Genomic DNA, 17,030 nt, shown 5'->3' with positions numbered 1-17,030 from the left:
ACCCCTCGTCAATGCCAAGCCTGGATAGCTCAGTTGGTTAGACCATGATGCTGATAATGCCATGGTTACAGGTTTTATGCAGGGACAAGTGCATATTCCTGAATTGCAGGAAGTTGGACTAGATGATCCTCATATTCCCTTCCAACTCTACATTCTATTATTGTATCTCCCAGCTCCATCAGCACCTAGTACACTTTGACAGTACTGAAGACAGGGGTCATCATTGCTGGGGCACACCCTGGGCCCCATACAAGGTAGCAACTGCCATTTTTATTCCCCACAGTACCCCAGAGGAATGCCGGACCCTCCAGAGGAATGCCCCTATTTTCCAGGGACAGTCCCAGATTTACAGCTGTCCTGGTTTCTGATTTGATCCTGGAATGTCCTGCTTTTCCTGAGGATGTCTCTGTTTTCATCAGAGAAATGTGGGTATGGAGTTATGCAACCCCTGATCCAAGGAGATAAGTAACTATACAACCTTTAGAAGACATCTGAGGCCAGCCCTGGATAGGGAAGTTTTTTAATGATTTTTTATGTTTTTTATATGTGTTTTTTATATGTGTTGGAAGCCACCCAAAGTGGCTGGGGCAACCCAGTCAGATGGGTGGGGTATAAGTACAACAACAACAACAACAACAACAACAACAACAACAACAACAGAATAGGACATCACTATTTTCATCAGAGAAACTTTGGAGGGTATGGAATGCTATGTCCGGTGTTACAGGGCATTGTGGGAAATGTAAATGGTGCCTCCTGCCTGGCAGTGATCAGAGAACTCACTGGTACAGCTGTGGACAATTGCTGTTGTTGCCACAATCAGGACACTGTGTGTGCAGTGTTTCGCTGCCATAGGAGGAGATTCCCCACCTAAAAAGCAAACAAACCCTTCCCGCATGGAGTAAACAAATATATCAGAGATCAGTGTTTAAGGCAGCTCTCTCCCTTGTGTGGTAATTTACTGTATGCAGGGACAGTGTTTGTGTGTGTGCTTTACAAAGGGGAGCATTCTAAAATATCTCCCCCATCTCTGATATGGTGCAATTCTATCAGCTCATTACGCAAGCTCAGTGTAGATTGGCTCTTCTTATTTCCCCACCTCCCTTCCCCCCTCCCAAAAAACCCCCTGAGGCGACAAATTCCCCCACAAGTCCTAAGATGCCTGATGTTGATATTACCTTTACCAAGCTGTGGCCAAGAGCCATTGCTCCCACAGAATAAACATAGGAATAGGGTCTTAGGTCATCTGTGGCAAAACTAGAGAAAATGTGACTACAACCTGCCCAGGGTTAGAAACTGAAATATGAAAGCTGGGAGCTAAACAGCACGTTAAAACTAGGTTATGGGCGCAACAACGGAATGTCAAGGTGTGCTTTTTTAATAACAAGAATACAAAGCTGAAAATGAATGAACTGCAGCTAAAATATTATGTTCGCTTTTCCCATGGTCTAGTCCTTTCCCTGCCCACCCCCCTAATATTCTTAAGAGGGTCTATTCTCCAGTCTTCAGAGAGTAGCTGGAAGTGGGGAGGCAGAAAAAAGGTCCTCCTTTCCTTCCACTCTGCAGTTTTAATCTGAAATCATAGGTGCAGTACTGCACCCAGAGCTCAGAAACTGCTTGCTCTAATAAAATTCCCTGTCTCAAAATGCACCTAGAACAATGGGAGTTTTGTTTTTTGTTTTTTAAAGCAATTTATTGGGTTTTACAATAAAAGTAAACATAATAAACAATATAACATTTGTCTTAACATAATTTCACATTTTCTTTGGACTTCCTCACATCTCCCGCTCCCACTTTCATCGTTGTAACATTTTGTCAGCAATTTATCATCTTATTTAAATTCTTATATCCCTTCTATATTTCATAATCTTATAATTCTCGAAAGGAGCTAAATTTTCACAATCTTACTTATTTTCTTAAAAGCTTCTAAATTTAGTGGTGCTCAGTTATTTTAGTCTAGCATCTTATTTAGCATTCACTCAAATTACAATGCTTTTGTAAATAGTTCTTAAATTTCTTCCAATCCTCCTCAATCCTCTCTTCTCCCAGGTCACGAATTCTGCCGGTCATTTCAGCCAGTTCCATGTAGTCTATCAGTTGCATCTGCCATTCTTCCAGTGTGGGTAGATCTTGAGTTTTCCAGTGTTTTGCGAGAAGTATCCTTGCTGCTGTTGTTGCATACATAAAAAATGTCTGGTCCTTCTTTGCCACCCCTTGGCCGACAATACCCAAAAGGAAAGCCTCTGGTTTCTTAGTGAAGGTATATTTAAATACCTTTTTCAATTCATTATAAATCATTTCCCAGAACGCCTTCACTTTAGGGCAAGTCCACCAGAGGTGGAAGAACGTTCCCTCACACTCTTTACATTTCCAACACTTATTATCAGACAGGTGGTAAATTTTGGCAAGTTTGACTGGGGTCATATACCATCTATAAATCATTTTCATTACATTTTCTTTCAGAGCGTTACATGCAGTAAATTTCAATCCATTACTCCACAACCTCTCCCAGTCCTCAAACATGATATTATACCCAATGTCCTGTGCCCACCTTATCATAGCCGATTTAACCGTTTCATCTTGTGTATTCCATTTCAACAGCAAGTTATACATCCTTGAAAGTACCTTAATCTTTGGTTCTAACAATTCTGTTTCTAATTTCGATTTCTCCACCTGGAACCCTAGTTTCTTATCATTTTTAAAAACTTCTTTGATCTGAGCGTAATGTAACCAATCTCGCACTTTGTCTTTCATTTTCTCCAAACTCTGCAATTTCCAATTGTCTCCATCCTTTTCTAGTATTTCCCAATATTTTGGCCATTTAGCCTCCATATTGGGTCTTTTTCGGGCCTTAGCTTCCAGAGGTGAAAGCCACCTTGGTGTTTTATTTTCCAGCAAGTCTTTATATTTTGTCCAGACATTAAACAGTGATTTTCTGACAATATGGTTCTTAAAGGCCTTATTTGCTTTAACCTTGTCATACCATAAATATGCATGCCATCCAAAAGCGTTGTTAAACCCTTCCAAATCTAACACATCAGTGTCTTCAAGAAGTAGCCAGTCTTTTAGCCAGCAGAACGCTGCGGCTTCATAATACAACTTTAAGTCTGGCAGGGCAAAGCCCCCTCTTTGTTTTGCATCGGTTAATATCTTAAACTTAATTCTGGGCTTTTTGCCCTGCCAGACAAACTTAGAAATGTCTCTCTGCCACTTCTGAAAGCACTCCGTTTTGTCCAAAACCTGAAGTGTTTGAAATAAAAACAACATCCTTGGCAATACATTCATCTTGATAGCAGCAATTCGGCCTAACAAAGAAAGTTTCAATTTTGACCAACTATCTAAGTCTCTCTTAATTTCTGTCCAGCATTTTTCATAATTGTCCTTAAATAGACTTAGATTTTTTACTGTTATGTTTACCCCTAGGTATTTTACTTTCTTAACCACATTAAGTTCCGTCTCCTTCTGAAACCGTTCTGACTCTGTATCAGTCAAATTTTTCCCCAAAACCTTAGTTTTCTGTTTATTTAGTTTAAATCCAGCCACCCGACCAAAGTCATTAATCAGTTGTAATACTCTTTTCGTACTGGGCTCTGGCTTCTGCAAGGTCAAAACCAGGTCATCTGCGAAAGCTTTTAATTTATATTGTTTCTGACCGACCTGAATTCCTTCCACCAACCGATCCCCTCTAATCATGTTCAATAGCACTTCCAGAACCGAAATGAATAACAAAGGGGAAATAGGGCAACCTTGTCGTGTCCCTTTTTCAATTTTGAACTCTTCTGTAACCACATTATTAACTATCAATTTAGCTTTCTGTTCTGAATATATCGCCTCAATCCCATTCTCAAAACCCCGTCCCACTCCCATCTCTTTTAAATTTCCCATCATAAATTTCCAGGAGATATTGTCAAAGGCCTTCTCCGCGTCTATAAAAATTAAAACTGCTTTTGTATTTATATCTGTTTGCAAAAGTTCCAAAATGTCAATAATGTTCCTTGTATTAGCAAACAGATGTCTACCTGGGAGAAAGCCGGCCTGGTCCTTATGAATTACTTCATTTAAAACTTTTTTAAATCTATTTGCCAAAATGTCTGCAAATATTTTGTAATCCACATTTAAAAGAGAGATGGGACGGTAGTTCTTAAGTTGTGTCTTTTCAGCTTCCGACTTTGGTATTAATGTGATAAACGCTTCCTTCCACGACTCCGGTGCCCTCTTCCCCTCCATAATTTCATTGCTGACCTCCATCAAGGGTTGTATCAAATAGTCTTTTAATGTCTTATAGTACTTGGAGGTCAGCCCATGAACAATGGGAGTTTTGAACACTGAACCTGTCTAAATGGGTCTGTAAAACATTCCTAGAGAATGTGGTCCTGCGATTGAAACCTGACATTTTTGACCTGTTATGTAAACCCACAAAACTGATGGTTTTCCTAGAGATACAGTAAACAACAACGAAGAAACCCAAATACTTGGCAAGCCACACTTTGATTTTGGACTGTAATTTTATATTTCCCTCATGCAGACCTCATGGGTTGCTCGTGATTCCTGTCATGGCTTCTGGAAACAACATGTGGCAAAAACCTTACCTCATGCAGGTCATAGATTGCCCTGACATCCTGTTCAGGAGGCAAGAGATGGTGGTCATGACACAGCCATATTCTTTTCCTGAGGTGAGAGTTCAGCTGAGTTTTCCTTCGAACTCCTTGGCCAGTCAAAACACAAGAAAGCGCCTTCACAAGACTACTTTACCTGACCATGTAAATAATTATGGGGGAATTACCTCATGGTGAGTCCTCCACATTAAAAATGGTTGTGTGAATCTGCCCTTATATTCCCACAAGAGTCTCACATTCTCAAACTACAATTGATGTCAACTGTGAAGGGCAAATGCCAATATACACCTCTGCAGGAAATAAGTGCTGCCTAAAATGTCAATATTAAGAAGAATGAAAAACATGAGAACCAAATTATTGCCCATGGCCCAGACAGGCAGCCCATCTGAGCTAGTTCAACAACTTCTGTTGCCTTGTATAGAGCTGAGTACAAGCACAATGAAGGACGTGGCACCTTGATTCCCCCAATTTCATGTCAGCCAACTGCAAGGACATTAGCTGAGGGAAGCATGCATCACAAAACACGGATAAGGAAAGCATCTGGCAGCGTAGAGAATAGTTGCCTGTGAAGCCCCTGCCAAACTACTCCCATTCCTTCGCTGCTTATTTTCCCAAGGGAAGAGAATGACTGTATAGCTGTGGGCTAGTTTTGTAGAATTTTGTACAACCAATGTACTTAAAGTCTCTTCCCCTCACCCCCAGGTGAGAGCTGGCGTAAGTGTAGTGGCAAATGGACTGAACTACAAATCAGAAAGTACCCAATTTATATCATGTCATGAACTAACTAGATGGCAAAAATTGCTCTCACTCTCTCTTCCATTTCTCTCTGACCCCATGCCCACCCCATCTGCAATATCAGAGATAACAATACCACGTTGCCTGAGAAAGCCAATAACAAATCGATTCACCTCATCATCCTTACATTCTTTATCTGCTTGAGGCTGGAAAGGTAAAGACCGTAGAATAAGCTGCTTTCCAGGCTTAGCTAGGTCACAAAGATGGCTTGCTGAAACTATGAGGTCTAAGCTTGGAGCATCTTGCTTCTTCCCTTCTTCCCAGAGTTCCCCTTGGGTCACATCCCCTTGCCTTGGGAAGAAGGATTACCGAAGCCTTAGTTCATTTTCTTCCATCCTGTGAACCCAAACGGAAAGGATGTCTGAGCAAGATGCTCCAGGCTTGGGCCCCATAGCTTTAGCAAGCCATCTTTGTGTTTCTATAATTTGGAATATGTTACCTTTTTGAAACTAAGTTAAACTGCCTGTCTTTTCTTGTTGCTCTATGGAAAGGTGCATGAATCGGACTGTTGAAGAGTTTGTAACTAAACCATTTTTTAAACTTACTAAATGTGTAGTCTCTTTTTCTATGGGAAGTAAGGGGAACTTTGAAAGGAATTTAGAAGGGGCTATTTTAAAGATCTAACAGCCTATATACTTCCATGCTTTACTTTGCTGCTTGTTTTGTGATTTTAAATCTCTGCTGAGGCTCTCTCATCATAGAGCACTTGCTCCAAATCCAGAGAATAATTTTATTCTTTTACTAATTACAACCAAACATTAAAAAATTAAAAAATAAAAATCAGCAGCCTTGGACAGAACCTTACTCTTTGTTAGGTCTGGGCTATATATCGATATATCATCCCCCACTGCTTTGAAGCCCATATTGCAATATCTGTTCCATAATTTTTTACCTGGCAATACATTGCGAATCATGATGTGTGTGCGTGTTGCCTATGCAAAAATCACAATGCAGGAAAACCCGTGAAGCCAGCCAATGACTCTATATAGCTCCATCCTTATTTCAGACACTGTGATATATTGATATATTGTGATATTTGGCTGGTGATATATCGTGATGTTGAAAACCAGATGTCGCCCAACCCTATTCTTTATAATTGTATGGTGGGCCTTAGCTCTGCCAGGCTGTAAATTTTAAATGTAAATTTTAAATACAAATGAGCCACCCTGCTTCCTTCCTTTCCCATTAGACGAAGGCACAACTCCCTTCCAATTTAAGCCCAGAACAGAAGGGAGGGGAAACCCTGATGCAATGAGGCACTTCCAAAAAATTCTCACACTAGAACCACTCCTGGAAAAGAATGTCTCTTCATCACAATAGGATGGTTGCCTGGAAATATGCCCCATTATTTTAGCCAATGGGAAAAAAGAGATAGAGACTCATAAGATTACAATATGAGAAGCAAAACACAGCCATCCTTCAGAATTCACACATTGCCATATTTTGCAATGCAATTCCCCAGCCAAGTACTGTGCTCAAAAATGCACTTACTGGGGCAAAGTGTGTAAATTAATGCATTTGTTGATTTAAAAAATAACATACAAAAGTCCATTATATTTGGGGAAATTACTTTGTAATGATGTTTATATTAGGCAAGACTGCCTTGCAAAAATGTGCATTTCCCTCCAAAATATTTTATTATGTTCACATATTTATTCAAGAAGCAACAAATCATATTCAGCCACTCCACATACCCCACAGAAGCAGCACGTTTCTTTTAAATTACATTTAACTTTCCAGTCATTTCAGTTTTTAAACATGTGTATCATTCCATAAGTTGTCATGTGTTCTCAGAGGCCTAATAACCATGTTCTATTAATGTTGCAAATGTAATAAACCTATGCCAGGTTGATGGAAAAGTAATGATCTTCTTGTCTATTTGACTATCTCGTACATGGTTTGGCCATTAATATTAATTCATAGCGTTGTGAGATCCAGATCTGTGTATAATGTGTAAATATATTAAGATAAGTTTGTACTATTATTATTATTATTATTATTATTATTATTAAGCGGCAAACTGAGGTGGAAATGTGGTGAACAGGACTTAAGATTGGAAAAAACGAGAAGCTCAGAGAAACTGAAGTTGTCACATGTGCCCATTTCTCATAGGACTGCAGCCTTGATCCAGCAACAGCCAGGTTCTTTGGATGCGAATATATTTCCTTCACGGGCATTCCTCAGCATGATTCCTTACGTTACAGATCAGATTAACGAAAGCAAAACAAAGCCCACCCAATAACTGCTGCACGAGCTTACATTCAGCGCCCGGCAATGGAAGCACACAAATGTGTAGGGCAGCCTCAATTTATTCCCTTGCCTTGACGTCAGCAAATGGAAAAAGACGCTCTGAAACTTAACCTAATGACTTCTCCAAGCTTGCAAAACTAGAAAGTACTGAACATAAGCATGATGACTCATTCAGGCACTCGGGAGAAGCCAGTTAAAAAAAATAAAAAATGCCCTAGCGGGCTATTGACCAGTTCTACTCTAGTTCATGTGGTAAAGCCATGAGCAAACAATTGTAAAGACCTTTAAGCTCCGATTTCCTTTTTCGCCTATAGCAAATAGGAGTATTTGTAAAACTGATTTAATCTCTCCCTCTCTTTCTCTGTGTACACAACATGCACGGGAGACCAGCAACGTCATGTTGCAGGGAGATTAATTTCCTTGCTAAGACTTTCCTGCTTGCTGGCTGAAACCCAGGCTGTTTTGGTCTCTTATTCACTTCCACAGCCCCCTTAAATCTGAACTTGCCTGACAGATTTGCACAATTCCCTCCCCCCCCCCCCGAAATGAAAGTTACAGCCATGCAAAAGGCATTTGCTACTTAAAAACTAACTGAATCATAACCCCCTGACCGCCAGGTAAATTGGGGGGAGAGGGGAGAGATGCCTGACTCCCTCCCCTTTCCTCAGTTGGAAAGGAACTGGAACAAGGAGGCCTCAATTCTAATTCGGCACAGTGCCTTCTCCCGAGATCCCCTCAGCCGTGAGGTTCCATCTGCTAAATGTAGTAATAAGACTTGTGTTTACCACCTTCCTTCCCCAACAGCTTGATGAGGTACAAACTGTATTTAATACACTGAGGAGGGACGGGAGAAAGAAACACACAGAGAATTTGGAACAGGGAATTCCCATGTAACAAAGTAAAATCCCAGCAGTAGCAGGCTTAGTCCACCCCCAGGAATACGTTTGAGGTGATTTGTCACCTTTCCCACCCTGAATAAAGTTCTCGTTCAAGGGTGGTATTTTTATTCTCTCTCGCATGGCCTGATCATGAGTTGAAGCAACTTCTCTCGTTTTCTTTTTCCCAGAAGGCTCTGGGCATATAGGTGGCCCCCATCACACCAAACAGTCTGAAAGCAAACAATCTGAGAGCATCCCTCTGTGCGCTACTCTAGTTAGTCCTTCCGAATCTTCCCTCATATGTTTCTCTCCAGAACAAAGTGGATAAGCTTTATAAACTTATCGGACACTATCATTACCCAGCTTGTTGTTCCCAGAGGAACTATGTCAAAGATGGGATATCCTTCCGCTCTTCCTTATTTCTTTAGCATTTCAAAGACAGCCTTATACCAGGCTTCTCACAACCTGCAGGTGAGGTTGCAGATCAACAACTTTAGTTGAAATCAAAGGGTTTTTTGCCCTTGGCTATGTGAGCTATGCCTTCCCAAAGGTGTTTTCATTGATATCCCTTATGGTTTGGGAACCTCCTGCATACTCTGAAAGGGGGGTTGGTATCAGTAGGGATGGGCAAAATTCTAGCTTCTGTTCAGGATTAGAATCAAGCTCACCCTGTTCTGACACTGTGTGGCTTTTTAGTAGGAAAAATCTGCTCAAATCCTTAAAGAGAGCCACTGATTTTTATTTTTATTTTAAGGTGTGGTTCTGCATTAATGCTACTAATAAGAGTAATAAGGTGCTCCAAGAGCCTTTGGAGCGGCAGATGTTGCTGCACTACAAAACCCATCATCTCCGGCCAGTGGCCATGCTGGCTGGGGCTGATGCAAGCTGGAGTACAACAACATCTGGAGGGCTACAAGTTTATCATCCCTGGGTTTTTTTTAAAAATAGTTACAGCTGCCTACAGGTGCTTGCTAGGGGTTCCTGTCACTAATGCATGTTCAAAACAAACCAAATCCCCATGGGAGCAATGGGCCTTGGTGATGTGCCATCGTTCTCAGGGGAATTGTACTTAAAAAATAATAATACAATCCTTGTCCCATTTCTAGCATACAAGAGAGAGAGAGACTGCAGGAAACTCTCCAGGGTTTCCAAGAGGGGTCGCTCTGAGCTCAGTCACAGGATATTGCCAAAGATTGAACTTGGGTCTTTCTGCATGCGAAACATGGGCTTGAGCAGTGAGGCAGATGCCCTCTGCTTGTATGACCTATCCTTTAATTTTCTTACCAGCATTTTGTGTTTAGTATCTGCAGCGAGGATGAACAGGGAAATGGCAGAAAAGATACAGGGGTGGAAGGGTGGGGAGCAGAGTGGAGAAACACATTCCCTTGGGAGTTAGAATGCTATATTTGTTCTGGGATACACACGAGTCAAAACATGGGATTCCTTGGTCTGGAGCCAGTGCAATATTGTTATTGGCCAGAGAAGATGGAACCTTGGCTCTTCCTTTGAATACATTGTGATTGTTTTTGCATGCATTTTGCAAGTGAATCCTCTAATTGCTGCGCTTTGCTGACCATCGTGTGATTACTAACAGTTAAAACAGCATGAAACCATTCATGCTTGCGTTGCCATAGATGAAATAAGGTTTTTTAAAAAACAGTTTTGCGCCCCAAATTTGGATTTAATAAGATTTTGCTTTGGGGAATGGGGGAGAGGAGAGACCACGACATCACTCTGATCTCCTTTGAGGAATGTTAGAATAAAAATGTAAAACACAAACAAACAAATAAACAAACCAGAAACACCAGCTGTGTTGTAGAGGAGATTTGCAAACAATGGTTACCCACCATCTGAACTGGCCATAAGAATGCAATTAGGTTGTAGTTGTGCATTGACAAAAAAAAGATCAAGGAAGGAACTAGTCTATTATCCAGTCCCTGTAATGACTGGGTTATCAATTTAAAAAAGAGGTGAATGCAATAAAAACAGGAAGAAGTGCACATGGTAGTGCAAGTTATTAACAACAGACTATGGGAAGGATTGGAGGGATGAAGCAGCTCAGACTGTATCCACATTTCCTTGGAAGTAACTCCCATTAGTAGTATATGTAGACTACCTTATATGAAATGCTTAAGCCTGCCCACTCTAGAGTTTGACAGCAGACATCACAGTGACATTGCTATGATTGAGGATGTCACCATGACAAAGTCTAGAGGGGGCAGGTCTTAAACATTTGATATGTGTTAACCGTGCATAGAAGCCGGCTGTAAGTTATTACGAGACAAATGAAGTGTATTTGGGAAAACAGATGATGTTATTTTATTTGTCCACTGATCTAAATCTGTGGTAGCCAACCAAGTGACAGGGTTTATTTATTGAACTTTTTTTTTTAGGAATTCTGTTTTATGTCTGCTTCCTCATTGCTTTATGTCAGCTCCCAGCTGAACGATGGTAATTTCTTGTGTGTACATAGTCAGTTTGGGAACCAGTTTTGGCAGAAAAACATGAGGCTGCTGCCAGGGTTGCTTGAAACTTTGATGCCACTCATGTGTGGGCCCTCTACTGACCTGGTGGGTCCTCTTCCTCCCCCTATCTTAGCAGCAGTTTAGGAGAAACCAAAACTGACAAATTCATCCACCCCTGCTCAAAGAGTGATGCTACACTGAGGGCTCAGAGACATTTCAATATAATATTATCAGCTTGTAGTAACACAGAGTTGGGCATTTTTACTGGTGGCACCCAAGATGTGGAAAGCCCTGCCTGCTAAAATGCGAGAGGCCCCATCAGTGTTGGTATTCCACCAGCTCTTGAAGACACAGCTGTTTAGACAAGCATTCCTCTGAACCCAAACTTCTTGATCTACCATAATTGTCTTCCTTGCTACATTAGCTGTTTTAATTGTTCTGCTTTTGAATGGGCTCATGTCGTCGTACATTTTAATTATGGATGTGTTCAGATGTTTTGAGGGAATTGCTTTATTGTGTATTTTAATCCTGCATGGCTATTTTATAACTGATGTTCTACTTATGAACCACTTAGAAGCCATTTTGGCATGCGAGTAGTATATATTTTTTATTATTATATTATTATTATTATTATTATTATTAGCAATGACTCTTAGAATCAGCTTCCAAAGTTTGCTTTTTGCAAAAAAGAAAAAGGGAGGAGAATGAAAGGAAGAGCTCAGATCCCAAACAAATTGTTCATGCTTCTGTTTAGAGCTCTGGTCCCAGTCACATGTTCATGAAATGTTCTCCTTATCCCTACATCTGTCACCCTGACTCTGACATTGGAGAGTCAGTTGAATGTTGAGAGTTCATTAGATGCAAGGCAATAGACCCACTCTGGGATCGAGTCAAAGCCAAAGAGGCAATAGTTCGTTGGCAAAGTTCCACATGTGAGAACCATCTGGAGAACTTTCCCCTGAAGCTTGGACATTTTACTGCTTTGTCCCAATCAGCATCTGTTAGCCGGGAGGTGGAGGGTGGGCACGAGACAAGAAAATACCTACATGAACATGCATTTCTTGGCTCAAGGCAGGAAAAATAACATGCCCTACTGACAAACCGGGGAAGTGTTTTTACTTGAAATAAACAACAACATCAAGGAAATTAAAACCTTTTGCAGCAAGATCAAATTAAGAGTTGGTTAGAATCCAGTCCAATTCACTCATACAAGATGTTTATGTTTATGGCAGATTTCTTCTTGCTTTGGTTTGCTGGGCTGTTGTTTTTAACCTTCCCATAAAGCTCTGGAAACACTTACTCCCCAATTGGTATAATAGACTAAGCTAAGAATGCTACAGCAGAGTCACTTTTAATAAGCGTGAGCAGATGTCTGGGTTTTTTAAAAGAGGTTTGTAAGCAGTAGCAGCTGGTGTGGTGGGCAGAGAGATGGGGACACCCTGGCTTGGACAGGTTGATGGAGCACAGAGCAAGGCAGCGGTGAGGTCAGGGCTGTGCAGATGTGCCGCCAGGAGCACCAGCTTGGTTCTGCTGATGTGCCTTGTGCAGCCCTGACCTCATGGCTGTGCTGCCCTGTTTCTGTCCAAGTAAGCTGTGATGAAACCAGTGTTGGAGGGTTAGTTCCCTTGTGTTCAATTATATTTCATTAAGTTCCAACATTTTTAACATATGCAATCAAAACACTATTACGCCTTTTCTCTTACTTTTGTCAACTTCCCATGGAGTTGCTGTTTCTCCCTTTCTGATGCATCCTATCTTCTATCTATTAAATCATAAGCACAATATTATAATCTAATTACTTCTGTTGCTCATAGCTCGTATGCTGCTCGTGAGTTCATCATACGATAATATTCATTTAGGTAGTCCGAAAAAGGCTTCCATTCTTACATTAAACACTCATCATTGGACTCTCTTATTTTTTGCCAGTTCTGCACAGTCCATTATCTTACTTATTCATTCTTATTTGGTTGCAAACAACTTCCTCCTTCCACTTCTGTGCATAAAGAATCCTGGCTGCTGTTGCTACATACATAAACAACATGGGGGGGGGGGGCGCTGGAGGAATGGCAGATGAAACTTATGGACTATATGGAATTGGCGGAAATGACTGGTAGAATCCGTGACCAGGGAGAAGAGTCGATGGAGGAAGACTGGAAGAAATTCAAAGACTATCTTCAGAAACATTGCAAAATTAAGGAATGTTAAAGGGATGTTGGACTGAAAGTAAGTGGTTTCCAGCTGCACAGGTTAAAGTTAATGATAGATTAAGATTAAAGATCAAGATTAAAGATGTTTAAAGAAATGGAAATTTGATATTAAAAGGGAAAATTTTAAAGTTATATGACATAAAGATCAAGGATTAGGTTTAAAAAAGTTGAAGTTATATATTTTAACATTTTATTAAGTTAAAGATTGGGATTAAAAAAGTGGAAAAGAAACTGCTGGACAAATAATGTAGACTGGAATACAAAAGAGGGAGGTATGAGGAAGTCTAGAAAATAAGTATTTTAAATTTGGAAATGGAAAAGAGAGTTTGTTTTTAATTGTTAAGTTTTGTGTTTTTTATTGTTGAGTTTTGTACTGTTTTTTGTGTGTGTTGTTTTCTTTTTCTTTTGTTGTTTAAAACTTTAATAAAAAATTATAAAAAAAAAAAATAAAAAAATAAACAACATGGGGGGGGATTTCTGCCCCTATACTCACTAACAGAAACCTTTCAGGGCGTGTGTGTTTTGGAATACTCGTTTTAAACATTTTTTTCCCTATCTCACCATGTATCATTTCCCAAAATACGCTCGCTTCCTTGCAGATCCACCACATATTAAAAAAACAATCTATCTACCTGTTTGCACTTTCAGCAATTGTTAGGAACATTGGAGGGTTAGTTTCATTCCACTCATAGCTACTGCCCCCTAACATGTACCAACCAGGGCCAGGTGCAAAAGACATATGGCTATAATTCAAGAAGAAGGGGCCTCTCAGCCAACTATATTCTGAGCCTAGGATTATTATTTTTTCAGCACCAGAAATGAATGGGGTTCGGCAGTCCTTCACACAAAAGTCCACTTATGATTGGCTGTCTAGCATAAGAACATAAGATTAGCCTGCTGGACCAGGCCAATGTCTTATCTGGTCCAGCATCGTGTTTTCACAGTGGCCACCTAGATGCCCGAGGGAAACCTGTAATCAGGATTTGAACATAAGAGTACTGTCCTCGCCTGTGGTTTCCAGCAATTGGTAACTGGTCTTCATTTCAGCAGCCTAAAGTATGTTTTGCTGTTGCTGTTCTAAGGAGTCAGAAGCCCTTCTCAATCTAGGGATCTACCTTCTGCCCACCCTTCCTTTGTTTAAAGGGGAAATAATAATAATAATAATAATAATAATAATAATAATAATAATTTATTTATATCCCGCCCTCCCCAGCTGAAGCCGGACTCAGAGCGGCTAACAACAGTAAAAATAACACAGTTTACATAAAATCACAATCAATTAATTGAAATACATTCTAAAATCAATTCATTTTAGCCAGTGTAGTGTAGTGGTTAAGAGCGGTGGACTCGTACTCTGGTGAACTGGGTTCGCGTCTCCGCTCCTCCACATGCAGTTGCTGGGTGACCCTGGGCTAGTCACACTTCTCTGAAGTCTCTCAGTCCCACTCACCTCACAGAGTGTTTGTTGTGGGGGAGGAAGGGAAAGGAGATTGTTAGCCGCTTTGAGACTCCTTAGGGTAGTGATAAAGCGGGATATCAAATCCAAACTCTTCTTCTCTCTTCTTCATTCTAAAATCAATTCAGAGTCAAATTAATGGCAACCATTGGGCTAGAATTCTATGAGGATTACAGAAGGAGGGGGTCAGACTGTGCCTTGGCCAAAGGCCTGGTGGAACAGTTCTGTCTTGCAGGCCCTGTGGAAAGATGTCAAGTCCTGCAGGGCCCTAGTCTCTTGTGACAGAGCGTTCCACCAGACTGGGGCCACGGCTGAAAAAGCCCTGGCTATGGTTGAGGCCAGCCTAACCTCCCTGTGGCCCGGGATCTCCAAGGTGTTTTTATTTGAAGACCGTAAGGTCCTCCATGGGACATACCAGGAGAGGCAGTCCCGTAGGTACAAGGGTCCTAGGTCGTATAGGGCTTTAAAGGTTGAAACCAGCACCTTAAACCTGATCCTGTACTCCACCAGTAAAAGGCAATAAAAGGCAATAACGTTCTTCAGAAATAATGCTCTTAAGACTGAAATCATGCACTTTATACTCAACACTTAGCTTGTGTTTGGAAGCCCAGCCATTAGGCAGAGTGAGACCGCTGCCTTGGGTGGCAGAAGCCTCTGAGGTGACCCCCCCCATGGGTGCCCCACCTGCTCTGCTGCCTCTGCCAGCAGCAAAGTGGCGCCAGCATCGGTGCTGATTTCATGTGAGATAGTGGCCACTGGGGGCAAGATCTCACCTGAAATCAGCGCAATCTCACCCGTAATTGATGCTGATGGTGGAAACTGCTTCTCAGCCAGCTGCAGAAGCTGCAGGGAGCATAATAATAATGATGATGATGATGATAATGATAATGATAATGATAATGATAATTTATTATTTGTATCCCGCCCATCTGGCTGGGTTTCCCCAGCCACTCTGGGCGGCTTCCAACAAAGACCAAAAATACACTAAAATATCACACATTAAAAACGTCCCTGAACAGGGCTGCCTTCAGATGTCCTCTGAATGTCAGGTAGTTGTTCTTCTCTTTGACATCTGGTGGGAGGGTGTTCCACAGGGCAGGTGCCACTACCGAGAAGGCCCTCTGCCTGGTTCCCTGTAACTTTGCTTCTCGCAATGAGGGAACCACCAGAAGGCCCTCGGTGCTGGACCTCAGCATCTGGGCAGAATGATGGGGGTGGAGACACTCCTACAGGTATACTGGGCCAAGGCCGTTTAGGGCTTTAAAGTTCAACACCAACACTTTGAATTGTGCTCGGAAACGTACTGGGAGCCAGTGTAGGTCTTTCAAGACTGGTGTTATATGGTCTTGGCGGCCGCCCCCAGTCACCAGTCTAGCTGCTACATTCTGGATTAGTTGTAGTTTCTGGGTCACCTTCAAAGGTAGCCCCATGCAGAGCACATTGCAGTAGTCCAAGCAGGAGATAAGTAGAGCATGCACCACTCTGGCAAGGCAGTCTGCAGGCATGTAAGGTCAATGCAGGCAGTGGCAGCAGGTGCGACTGCGGTGGTGGCAGTAGCGGCAGCAGCGGCAGGGCAAGCAAAACGGGATGCAGGCAGCAAAATAGGATGCATCATCCCGGCCAACCTATCGGCTCACTTAGCCAGCTGTCTAGTTTCTAGAGATCCTGGGGTCATTGTGAGTTCAAAAGGAAGACATTTCAGCTTCTCACACATAGAAAGATGGAAGCCCTGCTGTCCTGCCTTGGAGAATATCAAAGCGAAATTCTGACTGTGCCTTGTACGGGCATGAAAGCTACAGAAAAGAAGATGACTGTTGTACTCTTTTCCCCAATGAACGTTGAAGAAAAAAAGAAGTCAAATTTCTTCAGTGATCTATTAGACAGCAAAATCGTTGCCAGGCAAGTTATGTAAAGTGAGTCACGCTACATAATTAATAATTAGGAACAAAGGGAATATCACAAGTTCTGAATCCCCACCTCCTCCACTAACCATTTGACTCTTCTAACTGGAGCGAAACAGCTCCCCTCCTACCTTAAACCTGTGTCAAACTGACCCTATTTGCGGTAATTTCAATGGAAATTAACAAAACATTTGCACTGTATCTTTTCCTGCAGAGGTGAAAAAGAAAAGCACCAGGTGAGGGGGAGAGGATGTATGAGTAGGAAAATGCCCAGAGAGTGGAGGGTTTAGAGGTTCCTCCTCCTATTCTCTTCTTAAACATGTAGCCTCCCCAGGCATGTTTATTTTTCATCATCATCATTCAGGAGAAAGATATGTACATTTGTGTGTTAACATCTAGCTAGGCCCTTAGTGATTCTTAATTACAGTCCCATAAAGTAAGTGTGAGTCTTTGAGAGAGGAA

At 41.5% G+C, this 17,030-nt stretch overlaps 1 protein-coding gene across 2 annotated transcripts in view; it reads right to left on the bottom strand.

Annotated features, from left to right (window-relative positions):
• Nucleotides 1-17,030, bottom strand: part of PDE1A (phosphodiesterase 1A) — a 135,888-nt gene that overhangs the window by 88,703 nt on the left and 30,155 nt on the right. The window lies entirely within an intron of this gene.

This window comes from Podarcis pityusensis, assembly GCF_964106645.2.
Source record: "Podarcis pityusensis genome assembly, chromosome: 1".
Taxonomy (NCBI): Eukaryota; Metazoa; Chordata; class Lepidosauria; order Squamata; family Lacertidae; genus Podarcis; species Podarcis pityusensis.
This window is presented reverse-complemented; position numbering and strand designations above follow the sequence as displayed.